We start from the raw sequence: 17,957 nt of genomic DNA, 5'->3' as shown, positions 1-17,957 counted from the left end.
GGAAAGGTGGAAGAAAGAAGGAAAATACAATAATGGAAGGGAAAGGTGGAGGAAAGAGGCAAGGTGGAAGAAAGAAGGCAAATACAATAATGGAAGGGAAAGGTGGAGGAAAGAGGAAGGGTGGAAGAAAGAAGGCAAATACAATAATGGAAGGGAAAGGTGGAGGAAAGAGGAAGGGTGGAAGAAAGAAGGCAAATACAATAATGGAAGGGAAAGGTGGAGGAAAGAGGAAGGGTGGAAGAAAGAAGGCAAATACAATAATGGAAGGGAAAGGTGGAGGAAAGAGGAAAGGTGGAAGAAAGAAGGCAAATACAATAATGGAAGGGAAAGGTGGAGGAAAGGGGGGAAGAAAGAAGGCAAATACAATAATGGAAGGGAAAGGTGGAGGAAAGAGGAAGGGTGGAAGAAAGAAGGCAAATACAATAATGGAAGGGAAAGGTGGAGGAAAGAGGCAAGGTGGAAGAAAGAAGGCAAATACAATAATGGAAGGGAAAGGTGGAGGAAAGAGGAAAGGAGGAAGAAAGAAGGCAAATACAATAATGGAAGGGAAAGGTGGAGGAAAGAGGAAAGGTGGAAGAAAGAAGGCAAATACAATAATGGAAGGGAAAGGTGGAGGAAAGAGGAAGGGTGGAAGAAAGAAGGAAAATACAATAATGGAAGGGAAAGGTGGAGGAAAGAGGAAGGGTGGAAGAAAGAAGGAAAATACAATAATGGAAGGGAAAGGTGGAGGAAAGAGGAAGGGTGGAAGAAAGAAGGCAAATACAATAATGGAAGGGAAAGGTGGAGGAAAGAGGAAGGGTGGAAGAAAGAAGGCAAATACAATAATGGAAGGGAAAGGTGGAGGAAAGAGGAAGGGTGGAAGAAAGAAGGCAAATGCAATAATGGAAGGGAAAGATGGAAGAAAGAGGCAAGGTGGAAGAAAGAAGGCAAATACAATAATGGAAGGGAAAGGTGGAGGAAAGGGGGAAGAAAGAAGGCAAATACAATAATGGAAGGGAAAGGTGGAGGAAAGAGGAAAGGTGGAAGAAAGAAGGCAAACACAATAATGGAAGGGAAAGGTGGAGGAAAGAGGAAAGGTGGAAGAAAGAAGGCAAATACAATAATGGAAGGGAAAGGTGGAGGAAAGGGGGAAGAAAGAAGGCAAATACAATAATGGAAGGGAAAGGTGGAGGAAAGGGGGAAGAAAGAAGGCAAATACAATAATGGAAGGGAAAGGTGGAGGAAAGAGGAAAGGTGGAAGAAAGAAGGCAAATACAATAATGGAAGGGAAAGGTGGAGGAAAGAGGAAAGGTGGAAGAAAGAAGGAAAATACAATAATGGAAGGGAAAGGTGGAGGAAAGAGGAAAGGTGGAAGAAAGAAGGCAAACAAAGAAGGATGTAGAAAAGAAAATGAGGGAGAAGTGGAGAGAACAGAGGAAGGACAGGAGGGAAGTGGAAGAGAAAAAGGAGGGAGGTGGGAAAGAGCAAACAGATAAGGAAAAAAGATTGGAGGGAGGAAAAAGTATAGAGCATAAAGAATGAAAGGAAAGCAAAAAGGAACAGGGTGGAGGGTGAAGTAAAGAGGTAGAAAGGCGGGAAAATAAAGAAAAAGGAAGGGGAAGGAAAATGGGAATGGGAGATGGATAGTAGGAAGAGAAAACAGCACGATGTGATGATGAGGAGGAGGAAGAGGAATATAGAGAAGACATCACAAATTCAGTAAAGCAATTCAAACCCAGTGACCGTACATCGGCTGATTTATTGCCCGCTCCAGACTGTGCTCTGCTACATCGTAGTTCACTGTCACCTAATATCACCTAGGGCTTTATGCCACCTGCCTGGCACCATCACCTGGACTTATTAGTTTTGGGCCAGTCTTCCGCATTCTGCTTTTTGTGTCCGGACACATGACCTTTCAGCCTCCATTAATAAGCAGCTGTCGATTATACCTGCCACACTTCATCGCGAGGCACGCACGGCTTCATGGCCGCCATTTCCCAGAAATGATCCACCTCTTCACCTGGTGTTTTTGGCAAGGAAAGAGTGACAGTCATCTTGGACCGCGTCCAGCCAGAACCAATAGTTTGAGCCAGACAAGGATGTGATGGTTTAATAGGATTTAGTGAACATCTGGGCGAGTTCCAGGCGGCTTTAAATCCCCCCAGAAAAGATTCTCTCAGATCTTCTTGTTTTCTCATGGATAAAACCTTATGATAGACGGTCAATCACCGGAGCAGGCGAATATCTCTCCTCCTAATCCCTCCGAGTAGCTGCAGCCCCTGTGTCTGGGATATTCCCACTAGTCGTCATGTGGTCATCCGGGGGCACGGAGACGACCGCATGGCACAATGCGCCTGCCATATACCGCGGCGCTGAATGCACCGCACAGCGCCCAAACGTTCCAGGGATGCACAATGCAAACATGATGTAGAGAAATAACACATGAGCTGCCCAATCTGTGTGATGTCACAATTCTGCCAGCTAATATTGAAAACAGTCAGCAAGCATGCTGGCCCGGACCCCACGCGAGATCCTGCATGAGATGTCTGCAACGTCTGGTGAAAAGCAAAACCTCCTACAATTCTCATCATCTTGGCCGGCTCCACACCGAACAAGCAGGAAATGCTGGAGATTTCCGCTCTGCAGCTGCAGAATTATGAATACAGCTCTAGAGTGTCATGTGGGCTGGAAATAGGTTCTATTTTTTTCTATGTAGTTGAATTTTAATAGGCGGCACATGTTGTGCCTGTGATCACCATGATGATAGCCTACTAAATATCCATGACTGGAAACACCCTGCAATGAAAAAGGGGGGAATAAAGCCATAAAAAGGAAACGGAACACCAAGAAAATAAGCAATATACCATAGTGTCCAATGTAATCTTGTCCTTAATGCATTATTATAGCAGTTATATTCTTGTATATAGGGGCAGTATTATAGCAGTTATATTCTTGTATATAGGGGCAGTATTATAGAAGTTATAGTCTTGTACATAGGAGGAAGTATTATAGTAGTTATATTCTTGTATATAGAGGGCAGTATTATAGTAGTTATATTCTTGTATATAGAGGGCAGAATTATAGTAGTTATATTCTTGTACATAGGAGCAGTATTATAGTAGTTATATTCTTGTATATAGGGGGCAGTATTATAGTAGTTATATTCTTGTATATAGAGGCAGTATTATAGTAGTTATATTCTTGTACATAGAGGGCAGTATTATAGTAGTAATATTCTTGTACATAGGGGCAGTATTATAGTAGTTATATTCTTGTATATAGGGGGCAGTATTATAGTAGTTATATTATTGTATATAGGGGCAGTATTATAGTAGTTATATTCTTGCACATAGGGGCAGTATTATAGTAGTTATATTCTTGTACATAGGGGCAGTATTATAGTAGTTATAGTCTTGTATATAGGGGCAGTGTTATAGTAGTTATATTCTTGTGAATAGGGGCAGTATTATAGTAGTTATATTCTTGTACATAGGGGCAGTATTATAGTAGTTATATTCTTGTACATAGGGGGCAGTATTATAGTAGTTATATTCTTGTATATAGAGGGCAGTATTCGAGTAGTTATATTCTTGTACATAGGTGGCAGTATTATAGTAGTTATATTCTTGTATATAGGAGGCAGTATTATAGTAGTTATATTCTTGTACATAGGGATCAGTATTATAGTAGTTATATTCTTGTACATAGGGGCAGTATTATAGCAGTTATATTCTTGTACATAGGAGGCAGTATTACTGTAGTTATATTCTTGTATATAGAGGGCAGAATTATAGTAGTTATATTCTTGTACATAGGAGCAGTATTATAGTAGTTATATTCTTGTATATAGGGGGCAGTATTATAGTAGTTATATTCTTGTATATAGAGGCAGTATTATAGTAGTTATATTCTTGTACATAGAGGGCAGTATTATAGTAGTAATATTCTTGTACATAGGGGCAGTATTATAGTAGTTATATTCTTGTATATAGGGGGCAGTATTATAGTAGTTATATTATTGTATATAGGGGCAGTATTATAGTAGTTATATTCTTGCACATAGGGGCAGTATTATAGTAGTTATATTCTTGTACATAGGGGCAGTATTATAGTAGTTATAGTCTTGTATATAGGGGCAGTGTTATAGTAGTTATATTCTTGTGAATAGGGGCAGTATTATAGTAGTTATATTCTTGTACATAGGGGCAGTATTATAGTAGTTATATTCTTGTACATAGGGGGCAGTATTATAGTAGTTATATTCTTGTATATAGAGGGCAGTATTCGAGTAGTTATATTCTTGTACATAGGTGGCAGTATTATAGTAGTTATATTCTTGTATATAGGAGGCAGTATTATAGTAGTTATATTCTTGTACATAGGGATCAGTATTATAGTAGTTATATTCTTGTACATAGGGGCAGTATTATAGCAGTTATATTCTTGTACATAGGAGGCAGTATTACTGTAGTTATATTCTTGTACATAGGTGGCAGTATTATAGTAGTTATATTCTTGTATATAGGAGGCAGTATTATAGTAGTTATATTCTTGTACATAGGGATCAGTATTATAGTAGTTATATTCTTGTACATAGGGGCAGTATTATAGTAGTTATATTCTTGTACATAGAGGGCAGTATTATAGTAGTAATATTCTTGTACATAGGGGGCAGTATTATAGTAGTTATATTCTTGTATATAGGGGGCAGTATTATAGCAGTTATATTCTTGTACATAGGGGGCAGTATTATAGTAGTTATATTCTTGTGAATAGGGGCAGTATTATAGTAGTTATATTCTTGTATATAGGGGGCAGTATTATAGTAGTTATATTCTTGTATATAGGGGCAGTTTTATAGTAGTTATATTCTTGTATATAGGGGGCAGTATTATAGTAGTTATATTCTTGTATATAGGGGGCAGTATTATAGTAGTAATATTCTTGTACATAGGGGCAGTATTATAGTAGTTATATTCTTGTATATAGGGGGCAGTATTATAGTAGTTATATTCTTGTATATAGGGGGCAGTATTATAGTAGTTATATTCTTGCACATAGGGGCAGTATTATAGTAGTTATATTCTTGTACATAGGGGCAGTATTATAGTAGTTATATTCTTGTACATAGGGGGCAGTATTATAGTAGTTATATTCTTGTACATAGGGGACAGTATTATAGTAGTTATATTCTTGTGAATAGGGGCAGTATTATAGTAGTTATATTCTTGTACATAGGGGCAGTATTATAGGAGTTATATTCTTGTACATAGGGGGCAGTATTATAGTAGTTATATTCTTGTATATAGAGGGCAGTATTAGAGTAGTTATATTCTTGTACATAGGTGGCAGTATTATAGTAGTTATATTCTTGTATATAGGAGGCAGTATTATAGTAGTTATATTCTTGGACATAGGGGCAGTATTATAGTAGTTATATTCTTGTACATAGGGGGCAGTATTATAGTAGTTATATTCTTGTATATAGAGGGCAGTATTATAGTAGTTATATTCTTGTATATAGAGGGCAGTATTATAGTAGTTATATTCTTGTATATAGGGTGCAGTATTATAGCAGTTATATTCTTGTACATAGGGATCAGTATTATAGTAGTTATATTCTTGTATATAGGGTGCAGTATTATAGCAGTTATATTCTTGTACATAGGGGGCAGTATTATAGTAGTTATATTCTTGTACATAGGGAGCAGTATTATAGTAGTTATATTCTTGTATATAGGGTGCAGTATTATAGCAGTTATATTCTTGTATATAGGGGCAGTATTATAGTAGTTATATTCTTGTGAATAGGGGCAGTATTATAGTAGTTATATTCTTGTATATAGGGGCAGTATTATAGTAGTTATATTCTTGTATATGGGGGCAGTATTATAGTAGTTATATTCTTGTATATAGGGGGCAGTATTATAGTAGTTATATTCTTGTACATAGGGGCAGTATTATAGTAGTTATATTCTTGTATATAGGGGGCAGTATTATAGCAGTTATATTCTTGTACATAGGGGGCAGTATTATAGTAGTTATATTCTTGTGAATAGGGGCAGTATTATAGTAGTTATATTCTTGTATATAGGGGGCAGTATTATAGTAGTTATATTCTTGTATATAGGGGCAGTATTATAGTAGTTATATTCTTGTATATAGGGGGCAGTATTATAGTAGTTATATTCTTGTATATAGGGGCAGTATTATAGTAGTTATATTCTTGTATATAGGGGGCAGTATTATAGTAGTTATATTCTTGTATATAGGGGGCAGTATTATAGTAGTAATATTCTTGTACATAGGGGCAGTATTATAGTAGTTATATTCTTGTATATAGGGGGCAGTATTATAGTAGTTATATTCTTGTATATAGGGTGCAGTATTATAGCAGTTATATTCTTGTACATAGGGGCAGTATTATAGTAGTTATATTCTTGTACATAGGGGGCAGTATTATAGTAGTTATATTCTTGTACATAGGGGCAGTATTATAGTAGTTATATTCTTGTACATAGGGGGCAGTATTATAGTAGTTATATTCTTGTATATAGGGGGCAGTATTATAGTAGTTATATTCTTGCACATAGGGGCAGTATTATAGTAGTTATATTCTTGTACATAGGGGCAGTATTATAGTAGTTATATTCTTGTACATAGGGGGCAGTATTATAGTAGTTATATTCTTGTACATAGGGGACAGTATTATAGTAGTTATATTCTTGTGAATAGGGGCAGTATTATAGTAGTTATATTCTTGTACATAGGGGCAGTATTATAGTAGTTATATTCTTGTACATAGGGGGCAGTATTATAGTAGTTATATTCTTGTATATAGAGGGCAGTATTAGAGTAGTTATATTCTTGTACATAGGTGGCAGTATTATAGTAGTTATATTCTTGTATATAGGAGGCAGTATTATAGTAGTTATATTCTTGTACATAGGGGCAGTATTATAGTAGTTATATTCTTGTACATAGGGGCAGTATTATAGTAGTTATATTCTTGTACATAGGGGACAGTATTATAGTAGTTATATTCTTGTATATAGGGGGCAGTATTATAGTAGTTATATTCTTGCACATAGGGGGGCAGTATTTTAGTAGTTATATTCTTGTACATAGGGGGCAGTATTATAGTAGTTATATTCTTGCACATAGGGGGGCAGTATTATAGTAGTTATATTCTTGTACATAGGGGGCAGTATTATAGTAGTTATATTCTTGCACATAGGGGGGCAGTATTATAGTAGTTATATTCTTGTACATAGGGGGCAGTATTATAGTAGTTATATTCTTGTACATAGGGGCAGTATTATAGTAGTTATATTCTTGTATATAGGGGCAGTATTATAGTAGTTATATTCTTGTACATAGGGGGGCAGTATTATAGTAGTTATATTCTTGTACATAGGGGGCAGTATTATAGTAGTTATATTCTTGCACATAGGGGGGCAGTATTATAGTAGTTATATTCTTGTACATAGGGGGCAGTATTATAGTAGTTATATTCTTGCACATAGGGGGGCAGTATTATAGTAGTTATATTCTTGTACATAGGGGGCAGTATTATAGTAGTTATATTCTTGTACATAGGGGCAGTATTATAGTAGTTATATTCTTGTACATAGGGGGCAGTATTATAGTAGTTATACCCTGGTACATTTCATACAATGTTTCCTTGGTGTATGGTCTCTGCAGTGATATTAGTTGGTGTCATTGTATTGCTTTTTCCTGTGCTGATTTCTTGTGTTCCTGGGAGATAATGTGGTGCGGAGATTTGGGATGAGCCTCGGATACCTCAGGTCTCTGGCATGTCTCTGCTGCAGAATTCCCCTTGGGGCTGGAGGGATGTGTGTGGGGGGAAGGGAAGAAATATCAGTCTAAAACTAAAACATATGCAAACATCACAGGAAATACAAAGAAAAGCGAAGAATTTACCTCAAAGTGTAAACCCCCTGATACTGCAGCAGACTGTGATTTCATTATTTACAGCGTTTGGATCTGATCCAATAATGGAAACGACATCTGTCCTCAAATGTTCTGCTTTATTACATCCACCTCCATCGCACCATACGCCCGAAACGCCGCCTCTTGCAGACTCCGTGCGGTGCGTGTTCTTTGTGTCTTGTAGCATTATTTTATTATTGTGTTTGTTTTACGTGATTTATGGGTTGGGTGAGTTAATAATAATAATAATAATATTTCATTTATATAGCGCTATTAATTCCACAGCACTTTACATACATCAGGAACACTGTCCCCATTGGGGCTCACAATCTAGAGTCCCTATCTGTTTGTTTTTGGAGTGTGGGAGGAAACCGGAGAACCTGGAGGAAACCCACGAAAACACGGGGAGAACATACAAACTCCTTGCAGATGGTGTCCTTAGTGGGATTTGAACCAAAGACCCCAGCGCTGCAAGACTGCAGTGCTAACCACTGAGCCACCACAAGACTGCAGTGCTAACCACTGAGCCACCACACGACTGCAGTACTAACCACTGAGCCACCACAAGACCACAGTGCTAACCACTGAGCCACCACAAGACCGCAGTGCTAACCACTGAGCCACCACAAGACTGCAGTGCTAACCACTGAGCCACCACAAGACTGCAGTGCTAACCACTGAGCCACCACACGACTGCAGTACTAACCACTGAGCCACCACAAGACTGCAGTAATAACCACTGAGCCACCACAAGACCGCAGTGCTAACCACTGAGCCACCACAAGACTGCAGTGCTAACCACTGAGCCACCACAAGACTGCAGTGCTAACCACTGAGCCACTGTGCCACCCTGTTAAGTTCAGACCACGTTCACATTTACCACCAAAATGTTTGTTTCTTCTCCCTAAGCATAAAATATACAAGATTAAACAACTTCGCAGTAGGTTCTAATTTTAGAAAACCCAAAACACTCCTTCTGTATTTTCGGGTTTTGTACACTGTGGCGCTTTGTGTTACAGCTATTAACTCTGCCTAGTCCGATCCTGCAGTAACATTAAAGGGAGCCCATAAGAAGGATATTATTCCAAGCTAATGGTACTTACTGTATGTACAAGGGCCTTCTTGCTGATTTAATCCCTCCCTTCATTGTACAAATCTGTTTTGTGTTTTCTGAGAAATCCAGCATTATCCAAATGAGCTGCAAGTGCTTTTTGTTGCAGCATTGCACTTGCAGCTGTCCTACCTTCCCTCCTTATTTTGCATCTGCCTCTTGTCTCTGGCTGATAGGTCGGGGTGGGGGGGGGGTTAGGGTTAGGGTTAGGGATCACTGAAGATAGGAGTGACCTATCAGTCAATAGGGAGGGAGGGCAGAAATGCTGCAAGTGCAATGCACCAACCCAAAGCACTCGCAGCTCATTTGCATATCATTTCAATGCTGGATTTCTCACAGACCGCAAAACTTTTTTTTTCTACAATCAAGTTATAAATGTACTTGAAGGTGCTTGTACACACGTGCTATTAGTTTGGTTAGACTTGGAACACCTAGTACATATTAGACGGTCAGCCAAGTCCTGCAGTCTGTGTTTGAGCACTTTTAGTCTTAAATTACCTTCAGTGGCGTAGCAAGAGTCCGATGGGCCCCTGTGCAAAATTTGGACCAGGGACCACATGCATGTTGGTCAGATGTGTGGGCCCTTGCAGCATTCTAGATCCTCTAAAGGCATGTGTGTTCATCGTCTAATGTAATAATGTCCTCTGGCCTGGTTCCTTCCTGTAATGATGTCTTCAATCATGGGCATCTTCTTTTAATTATGTCCTCCTTCCTGGCCCTTTCCTGAATCTTGTCATCCGAAATTAGCCCCTTCCGGCAATTATGTCCTCTGTCCTACCCTCTTCCTGTAATCATGTCCCCCATCATTATCTTCTTCCTATAATTATGTCCTATGCCTTGACCCCTTCCTGTAATTATGTCACCCATCATTAACCCCTTCCTTTAAATATGCCCTCCTTCCTGGCCCATTCCTGAATATTTTCATCCAAAATTAGCCCCTTCCTGTAATTATGACCTCTGTCCTGGCCTCTTCCTGTATTCATGTCCCCCATCATTATCCCCTTCCTGTAATCATGTCCTGTTTCCTGGCCCCTTCCTGCATTTATGTCCTCTGTCCTGGGCCATTTCTGTAATCATGTCCCCCATCATTAGCCCCTTCCTGTAATTATGTCCTCTGTCCTGGCCCCTTCCTGTAATCATGTCCCCCATCATTAGCCCCTTACTGTAATTATGTTCTCTGTCCTGGCCCCTTCCTGTAATCATGTCCTTCATCATTATCTCCTTCCTGTAATTATGGCCTCTATCCTGGCCCCTTCCTGTAATCATGTCCCCCATCATTAGCTCCTTACTGTAATTAGGACCTCTGTCCTAGCCCCTTCCTGTAATTATGTCCTTCATCATTATCTCCTTCCTGTAATTATGGCCTCTATCCTGGCCCCTTCCTGTAATCATGTCCCCCATCATTAGCTCCTTACTGTAATTAGGACCTCTGTCCTGGCTTCTTCCTGTAATCATGTCCCCCATCATTATCCCCTTCCTGTATTTATGTCCTCTGTTCTGGCCCCTTCCTGTATTCATGTCCCCCATCATTAGCCCCTTCCTGTAATTATGTCTTCTGTCCTGGCCCCTTCCTGTAATCATGTCCCCATCATTAGCTCCTTCCTGTATTAATGTCCTCTGACCTGGTCCCTTCCTGTAATCTTGTCCCCCATCATTAGCCCCTTCCTGTAATTATGTCTTCTGTCCTGGCCCCTTCCTGTAATCATGTCCCCCATCATTAGCTCCTTCCTGTATTAATGTCCTCTGACCTGGCCCCTTCCTGTAATCTTGTCCCCCATCATTAGCCCCTTCCTGTAATTATGTCTTCTGTCCTGGCCCCTTCCTGTAATCATGTCCCCCATCATTAGCTCCTTCCTGTATTTATGTCCTCTTACCTGGCCCCTTCTTGTAATCATGTCCCCCATCATTAGCCACTTCCTGTAATTATGTCTTCTGTCCTGGCACCTTCTTGTAATCATGTCCCCACTCATTAGCTCCTTCCAGTAATTATGTCCTCTGTCCTGGCACCTTCCTGTAATCATGTGTCCCATCATTCGCCCCATCCTGTAATTCTGTCCTTTCCCCTTCCTGTAATAATATACCCTAATTATAATGTCCCCCTTTTAAAAAATAAAAAAGTAATTATTCTCACCTTTCCTGTCTCCCACAACATGAGGGCTGGCTGAGGTCAGCTGCCAGCCTCTGATTGGCTGGGGGCGTGTATTGCATTGCACACACCTGATGGGTCTCTGCACCGCAATACACTACAGCAGAATGTGCATCCTTGGACACGGATGCAGCTGAAATCAGCGCCGGTGTTGGCTGTGACCCTTCCTGCCCGGTCCAGTTCTGGTCGCATCCTCTGGTTACCTTTAATTACAGCAATCCGTATATGACACGATCATCCTGCGGAGCGTTGTGGAGCTCTCACACCTTCCTGTCAGAGTGCGGATGACTATGAGTCATTGGGGGCGATTAGAGGGCGCCTCTCGGGCTGCATAAAAGTCCCAAGAAAAAAAAAAACACTTAATAAAAAGCTCCAAGCCGTTGAGCCTCTTGCACAATTTATGGCGCTTTGCTATTGCCTTGTATCAAGCAATGACACAATGTAACACATCATAAATCGCCGGCGGGGGCGTCGGAGAAGAAATTGCGTATCTGTCTGGTTCTGGTTCCCTGGGTGCGTCCAGGCCCGAGCTCTGCGCAGTCGTAGGGACAGGTGTGCGCTGACACTTCCAAACACCTGGGCTATTGGTTACGGGAATCCGGTTCATTAAGGCAGCTTTTGCTTTTCCTGGCACTGCCAATCACCATGACATCAATGCTTCCAGGCCGGTGCGCGTTACGTCATTGGCGCTGGACGGCTATCACGGATTCTTATTGTCAGGCAAAACCACAACAGGTGAAGGACGGCAATATTTATACAGCACCCGGGAGACCTGTGAGTAAATGCAGCATAGACCGGAGTAATTTATGAGACCCTGCAGTGAAATGGCTATGGAATTAATGAAAGGCTTTATTTACTAACTCGCCTCAGAATTCGCCTGGTGCCGGAATCTGGAGTCTGAGGCTTAGGACGCGCTCACATGCTCGTGAAAAAAATCGGTCCCTGAAAAGTTGGACGAATCTAATCCGTCTGCGTAACCTTTTATTCATACGAGTGCAATGCGAGTGTGCAATTTTTTTTTTCCGCATGCCATCCATATGACATGCGCATGCAATGCATTTTTTAACATCTTTTACATCCTAGACTACTCTATGGAAATGTTTGTTGTCAAAAATAATAAAACAATCAAATATAAAACTATAGATACATAGATAGATTAGATAAATATCCTGCAGATTAATAATATGCTTACCCCCTACATATTACTAACTTGCACCTTTTCATGTGGTACTAAAGAATGTTTAACCTAATAGATAATTAATTAAAAAAAAATTGTTGTGGGGTTCCCCTATTTATGATAACTAGCAAAAGTAAAACAGACAGCTGGGGGCTGATATTATCAGGCGGGAAGGTCCATGGTTATTGGGCCTTCCCTAGCCTAAAAATAACAGCCCGCAGCCACCCCAAAATTGGCATATCCATTAGATGCTCCAATTGCAGTGCTTTACCTGACTCTACCCGATTGCCCTGGTGCGGTGGCAATCAGGGTAATGGTGGTTGGGGTTGATATCAGCTGTGTGTATCAGATGGCATCAAACATGAAAGATATAAAAAGAGAGAAATAAAAACAAGACTGTCTCTTGTTCACCAATTCATTAGAAAGCAAAGTTCCTAGGTCTGATGTAGTCCAGCGCTTCCCACGAAGTTCCTGGAGGTCTCAGTACGAGGGTGCATAGACATTGATCAGCGAGGTCTGGCGACTGTGATGAGCGGTGATGACGTCAGTAATGTTACTGATGTCACCGTTGTCGCTGGGCCACAGAGGGCAGCGCAAGACCTGGAATGTCTGATCAGCGGTGATGTCAGTAACGTCACCGCTCGTCACAGTCGCCGGGTCTTGCTGTGTGCAGTGTAAGTCGGGACCGGCTGCTGCTCAAAGTCTATGGACCCTCGTTCTGAGACCTCATTCTACCTAATCGAGGAGCGGCGTGGGAACCCCTGGATTACGTCGGACCTGGGAACTTTGCTTTCTAATAAATTGATGAATGAGGGACAGTGTCTTTATTTCTCTTTTTATGTCTTTCAGTTTTCCATTTCTGGACTACATTGGATTCCGTGGACTCTGTCGGTTTCCCTGGATTACGTCGGACCCGCGTGTTTTTTTTTTTTTTTTTTAATAAACTGAGGAACCAGGGCTAGAGTTGGAGAGTGTTTTTAAAAATAAAGTATTTTTGTGTCTGTTGTTTTTCCTTTAACTTGTTAGTTATGAGGGTGTCCCTCAAGGCTCTGTCCTGGGACCCTTACTTTTTTCTATCTATACATTTGGCCTGGGACAACTCATAAAGTCCCATGGCTTCCAGTATCACCTATATGCTGATGACACTCAGATCTACCTCTCTGGTCCAGATGTCACATCTCTGCTGTCCAGAATCCCAGAGTGCCTATCTGCTATATCTTCCTTCTTTTCCTCTCGCTTCCTAAAGCTCAATATGGCCAAAACTGAACTGATCATCTTTCCTCCATCTCCCCTGCACTCTCCACCTGATCTATCCATTACAATTAATAACATCACGCTCTCCCCAGCACCCAAAGTTCGGTGCCTCGGAGTGACCTTTGACTCTGCCCTGTCCTTCATACCGCACATCCAATCCCTCACCACCTCCTGCCGTTTTCAACTCAAAAATATCTCCAGAATCCGCCCTTTTCTCAATCCCCAATCTACAAAAATTCTAGTGCACGCCCTCATAATCTCCCGCATCGACTACTGCAACATCCTCCTCTGTGGTCTCCCTGCTAACACACTCGCCCCTCTCCAGTCCATCCTTAACTCTGCTGCCCGACTGATCCACCTCTCTCCTCAATACCACCCCGCTTCTCCTCTCTGCAAGTCCCTCCACTGGCTCCCAATCTTCCACCGTATCCAATTCAAATTACTAACACTGACCTACAAAGCTATCCATAATCTGTCTCCTCCATATATCTCTGAACTAATCTCTCGCTACACTCCAAAACGTAACCTCCGGTCCTCCCAAGATCTCCTTCTATCCTCCTCTCTCATTCGCTCCTCATGCAACCGACTCCAAGACTTCTCCCGAGCATCCCCAGTCTCCTGGAACTCACTGCCTCAACACGTCAGACTATCTACTACACTTGCAAACTTCAAACGGACCCTGAAAACTCATCTGTTCAGAAATGCCTATAATCTACAATGACCTCACCGCCCCACCACCGTGCGGAGCTGCCGCCCCACCACCGTGCGGAGCTGCCGCCCCACCACCGTGCGGAGCTGCCGCCCCACCACCGTGCGGAGCTGCCGCCCCACCACCGTGCGGAGCTGCCGCCCCACCACCGTGCGGAGCTGCCGCCCCACCTACACCCCACCTACTGTCTCCTCCCCAAAATCCTTTAGGATGTAAGCCCGCAAGGGCAGGGCCCTCTTCCCCCTGTGCTAGTCTGTCTATTGTAACGTGTACATGTATTCTGTATGTAACCCCCTCATGTACAGCACCATGGAATCAATGGTGCTCTATAAATAAACAATAATAATAATAATAATAATAATAATATCCACCTCTCCATTACTAACCCGTGGGCTTGATGCCATCTGACACTACTCAGCTGACATCAACCCCAAATGTATTACCCTGATTGCCACCGCACCAGGGCAATCGGGAAGAGCAGGGTAAAGCGCCAGAATTGGAGCATCTAATGGCAGCGTCAATTCTCGGGCAGCTGCGGGCTGCTATTTTTAGGCTGAGAAGGGCCAAATAACCATGGTCCTTCCGAGCCTGATAATACCAGCCAATTAAACCTGAGAAAAAATATGCAGATCTGCTCTGCCTCATTAAATAATATTGGTCAGAAGACAATATGATTTTTTTCTCACATTGCACTCCTCCGTATCATACAAATTACAAAGAGCGTGTCTTGACCTGGAGGACTGACTGTCATGTAACATTTTGTATGTGACCATGGAAGTCCCTACATGATGTCCCATGCGTAGGAGTGTATAATGGGACCGGGACCACTTCCATTGCAGCCAGGTCCCAACCATCCTGTGGCGGTTATACTCTGGCACCTGCTCTGTACCCTGGCAGCTCCACACTCTGATGCCGCCAGGTCTCAGCTCTCACTTTTTTCCATGGAGCAGAGAAGGCCTGAGCCCTCAGCGGGAGATTTAGGGAGAGCTGATAGCAGCATTACATACAGGCCGGGATTTATGTGGTGCCATTCATTTACTTGAAGTTTTTTCCTCCCCAATTAATGACACTTTTGGAGAAATATGTGCTGGGCTGTTTGAACTATAAACAAGCTGTTAATGAGGTCGGAGTGCAGGATCCAGCTGCTGCGAGTCCCAGCTCCCGAGCAAAGTAAATCAGAGGGAAGCTAAATAACAACATGCATGACATGTGGGGGGACGTCCTGGTGGGGGGCTCATCAAATAGGTTGTGGGGCAGCGATGACTGCACAGGTTTATACCAGCGTCCAGAAAGCAATGCTGCAAAATACTGAGACCCCGATCACTATGGCGCTTCATACATTACATTACTTACATGTACTGATCCTGAGTTACCTCCTGTATTATACTCCAGAGCTGCACTCACTATTCTGCTGATGCAGTTACTGTGTACATACATTACATTACTGATCCTGAGTTACCTCCTGTATTATACCCCAGAGCTGCACTCACTATTCTGCTGGTGCTGTCACTGTGTACATACATTACTGATCCTGAGTTACCTCCTGTATTATACTCCAGAGCTGCACTCACTATTCTGCTGGTGCAGTCACTGTGTACATACATTACATTACTGATTCTGAGTTACCTCCTGTATTATACTCCAGAGCTGCACTCACTATTCTGCTGGTGCAGTCACTGTGTACATACATTACTGATCCTGAGTTATCTCCTGTATTATACTCCAGAGCTGCACTCACTATTCTGCTGGTGCAGTCACTGTGTACATACATTACATTACTGATCCTGAGTTACCTCCTGTATTATACTCCAGAGCTGCACTCACTATTCTGCTGGTGCAGTCACTGTGTACATATATTACTGATCCTGGGTTACCTCCTGTATTATACTCCAGAGCTGCACTCACTATTCTGCTGGTGCAGTCACTTTGTACATACATTACTGATCCTGGGTTACCTCCTGTATTATACTCCAGAGCTGCACTCACTATTCTGCTGATGCAGTCACTGTGTACATACATTACATTACTGATCCTGAGTTACCTCCTGTATTATACTCCAGAGCTGCACTCACTATTCTGCTGGTGCAGTCACTGTGTACATACATTACTGATCCTGAGTTACCTCCTGTATTATCCTCCAGAGCTGCACTCACTATTCTGCTGGTGCAGTCACTGTGTACATACATTACTGATCCTGAGTTACCTCCTGTATTATACTCCAGAGCTGCACTCACTATTCTGCTGGTGCAGTCACTGTGTACATACATTACTGATCCTGAGTTACCTCCTGTATTATACTCCAGAGCTACACTCACTATTCTGCTGGTGCAGTCACTGTGTACATACATTACTGATCCTGAGTTACCTCCTGTATTATACTCCAGAGCTGCACTCACTATTCTGCTGGTGCAGTCGCTCTGTACATACATTACTGATCCTGAGTTACCTCCTGTATTATACTCCAGAGCTGCACTCACTATTCTGCTGGTGCTGTCACTGTGTACATACATTACTGATCCTGGGTTACCTCCTGTATTATACTCCAGAGCTGCACTCACTATTCTGCTGGTGCAGTCACTGTGTACATACATTACTGATCCTGGGTTACCTCCTGTATTATACTCCAGAGCTGCACTCACTATTCTGCTGGTGCAGTCACTGTGTACATACATTACTGATCCTGAGTTACCTCCTGTATTATACTCCAGAGCTGCACTCACTATTCTGCTGGTGCAGTCACTGTGTACATACATTACTGATCCTGAGTTACCTCCTGTATTATACTCCAGAGCTGCACTCACTATTCTGCTGGTGCAGTCACTGTGTACATACATTACTGATCCTGAGTTACCTCCTGTATTATACTCCAGAGCTGCACTCACTATTCTGCTGGTGCAGTCACTGTGTACATACATTACTGATCCTGAGTTACCTCCTGTATTATACTCCAGAGCTGCACTCACTATTCTGCTGGTGCAGTCACTTTGTACATACATTACTGATCCTGAGTTACCTCCTGTATTATGCTCCAGAGCTGCACTCGCTATTCTGCTGGTGCAGTCACTGTGTACATACATTACTGATCCTGAGTTGCCTCCTGTATTATACTCCAGAGCTGCACTCACTATTCTGCTGGTGCTGTCACTGTGTACATACATTACTGATCCTGGGTTACCTCCTGTATTATACCCCAGAGCTGCACTCACTATTCTGCTTGTGAAGTCACTGTGTGCATACATTACATTACTGATCCTGAGTTACCTCCTGTATTATACCCCAGAGCTACACTCGCTATTCTGCTGGTGCAGTCACTGTGTACATACATTACATTACTGATCCTGAGTTACCTCCTGTATTATACTCCAGAGCTGCACTCACTATTCTGCTGGTGCAGTCACTGTGTACATACATTACTGATCCTGGGTTACCTCCTGTATTATACTCCAGAGCTGCACTCACTTTACCACCTATTATTGTGAGTATCCAGTGATCTGGCACCCTGTGCCGCTCCTGTTATTCTCCTCGCTGCTGTCGCCATTGTGAGTTTTGCTTTCGAGCAGATGTAAACATAATAAAGCTAATGATTTATCCAGATAGACCGGGAGATTTATTTTTGGAGATTTCTTCC

This window comes from Anomaloglossus baeobatrachus, chromosome 11 (genome assembly GCF_048569485.1).
Source record: "Anomaloglossus baeobatrachus isolate aAnoBae1 chromosome 11, aAnoBae1.hap1, whole genome shotgun sequence".
Taxonomy (NCBI): Eukaryota; Metazoa; Chordata; class Amphibia; order Anura; family Aromobatidae; genus Anomaloglossus; species Anomaloglossus baeobatrachus.
This window is presented reverse-complemented; position numbering follows the sequence as displayed.